Here is a 3,194-nt window from a genome sequence, read left to right on the forward strand (position 1 = left end):
ACAGTCCTCTCATTAAATCCATGTCTTTCCAATTTAGCAAGAAGAATGTTCTGGGGGGGGGGGGGTGGTGTCTCAAAGGCTTTACAGAATTCCAAAAAAATTACATCTATAGCCCTTCCCTTGTCCACTGATGTAGCTCTCCCATCCTAGAAGGCCACTAGACTGGATATTAGGAAACATTTCTTCACTGAGAGGGTTGTTGAGCATTGAACAGGCTTCTGAAGTGATTGAGTCACCAATGCTGAAAGTGCTCAAAACAAATTTAGATGTGAGACTGAGGCATGGTTCAGTGGTGAAAATGGCAGTGCTGATTACATGGTTGAACTCAATGACCTTAGAGGTCATTTCCAACCTTAATTATTCTGTGATTCTATGGTACTTAGTCTGTAAAATAAAATATAAAAATATAAAAAAACAAAGTGTTTTTCTTATTTGTAGATTGTCTAAGCATTTATTCTACTTATGTAGAAGTAGTGATGTGGAAAGAAGGATTTACTAACTGCATAGGTAGAGTGAAGTTTTTGGAGGTTAGCTCCTGTATTTAGAGCTTCTAGGCTTTTTCTTCTTCTTACTGAGTTGGAGGTTGAGTCATGTTTGCTTCCAAGCTGTTTTCTACATTTACAGTAAGGACTGATGATTCACAAGCCTAGAGGTGTTCTGTCACACATTAAAATAAGAAATTAGAAAGATTTCTTTCTAAAAGAATATGTGTTAAAAAAAAAGAAACATATTCTCTTTTACATAATAGGGTAACCAAGAAAAAAATTCATAAAACTGTCTCTAATTATTCACAAAGTTTTGCCAAATTAGTAACCTTGTTGAGTGCATTCTAATGCACTGAAATATGTCAAAGTTATTTCATAGCTATGTTGTTTACTGCTGATTATCATCTCATGCCAACTGCCTTGGATAGTATTTGTAAGAAGAGTTACATGATTGCTAAGCGATGACCTGAATATCTGGTTTTGGCAGACTATATTAATCAAAACAATTTTTTTCAGATCATCACTTTCTGACAATATTTAAAACATGTCTTTCCACAGCAATTCAGCAAAACGTTTCACTCGCAGTATAACAAGCAAACTTGAAGGAAGTCTCAAGCATCTGTTTTTAGCTCTAGGTAGAAATCTACTTTTTTTAAAGAGAGGTTCTTCTTGGAATACTGCCTATAGAGAAATGCCAACTTCACACACCAGAGGTAAAAATAACTACTCTCATTGAAAGGCAGTGCAGAAATGACAGAGCTAAAAGAGAGTAAATGAATTTCATGCCTTCTTTATGAGCAGCAAATTTGCCATACACTTATCTAATGAATCAAGCAGCTCCTGGTACAATCCATGAGCAACAATTCAGAGTGGTACAGACACTATGGGGAGATTCTGTGAAGGCAGTGGGATTCCACAGTGCACAAATCTGACACGAGTGACAGAAAGTGAGAAAGAATTGAGCTTCAGTCCTGCATACTGACTGGTTTTCTGGATATATCTAGTGATACAGTCACATATAGTCACATACCTAGTGGTTATTTTTTGTTTTCTTCTCTCACAAAATGAGTACTTTGAAACTAAATTACGAGCTGCAGAGAATTTAGTGTTTAATGAATATACATTAAAAAATTGATTTCCGAGATGCTTTACGTATTGAGCTTTGATTGCCAGATTCCTGACCAAGGCTAAACAAACTGCTGCTATTCTAAGACTTCTTGTTGATAGTAATTAACTAAAGTAGAGTCTCTTAGTATTTGGGAGCATTAAGAAAATTAAGGCATGAGCTTCCTCTGGTTTTCAAAGACAATGGGTACCTAGCTTAATTAATAATTTTTGAGAACTTTGACTATTTTTCTTCTGTGCAAAACAGGATGATTTTCAAAGACATAAAATGAATGGGGATTAGATACCAAATTGCTGTATGAGCCAGGAAAATGTGTCTCTACAGTTTTAGGAATGAACAGTGGTTCTCCTTTAGGTGTTATAAATGGCACTGAGTTTGGAATTTCTCCTTTAGAAGTTTGGAAAAACTTCTGATTTTCAAAAAATGCTGAGAATATACTCTGTGAAAAATAATTTCTCTGTTCTTGAGAACAGAGGCACTGGAGACAAAATGTTTTACACAACAAGGAAATTAATACCACATTCATGAATTCATGCATCCACAGAACATAACAAACAGCCCTAACAACTCATAATTTAAATTTGTTCTCCCTGGATACTCTTCTGGCTTCAGTTTCTCTAGGCAAGGCTCAGACTGTGTCAGCTGAAGAGGAAATTCTGGTTATGCTGGTGATTGAATGCCATTTTCTCAATGATTCACTTTCTTCCTTCTTCTGGACTTCTGACAGGATTTCTATGTTCCCAGAAATCCACAGAAAGGCAAGAGTAGGTGTACAGAAAATAAATGCAAATAAATGCAAAATTACACCTTTCATCAGACTTCAGGCTGTTTTGAATGAATGTTCAAAGCAAACTGTCCTAATCACAACCGCAACCAAGTTTACTAACCAGTTTCACCCCAATTGAGGGGGGGTGAAAAGTTGTAACTATCAGACAAAACTTATTAAAATAAAGAACAAAAATAATCACACATAGCTTAATCCAAAATCCTAATCTATCTCACAGAAATCACAGCATCATAAAGACACAGGCTTTACTGCCCCATGAGATTTCAGGAAGTCATGTACCTCTGAGAAAGATGGTGGGTTAGTATTAGCATTGCAGAACAGGGATGGATTCTTTCTCTATATGAGTTTTGGAAGATCTCAAACTGTTAAACACTGAATGATTACCAGATGTAATTGAGACAAGACGTACAGGTAGCTCAGTAAAGGAAAGGAAATAAAGGCTGAAATGAGGAGACCATTTTTTGAGGCAACAAGACACAGTGTAACACCCTGGACTGTAGAGAAGTGTCAGGCATTGATGGAGGAAATCAACAGGGGGAAGTGTTCTTGCTACTGTGGACAAAAACATGCAACAGAGCTTCCAGAGAGCAAAGAGACTGGCTCCATGATAGCTGAAAGTTGAGTTGTTTCTATAAAATAATTAATAGTATTTGATCTCTCTGAAACTCTAAAAGCTAGAGAAAAAACAGTGGGTACTTCAGAATCTCTGTTTCAAATTCACCTGTCACCAAGATCATCTTTCTCTCACAATGTTGCTATACTATGTTAAACAGTCCAGCCATAAATTAAGACAAGG

The sequence above is a fragment of the Cyanistes caeruleus genome, chromosome 1 (assembly GCF_971803275.1).
Source record: "Cyanistes caeruleus chromosome 1, bCyaCae1.hap1.1, whole genome shotgun sequence".
Taxonomy (NCBI): Eukaryota; Metazoa; Chordata; class Aves; order Passeriformes; family Paridae; genus Cyanistes; species Cyanistes caeruleus.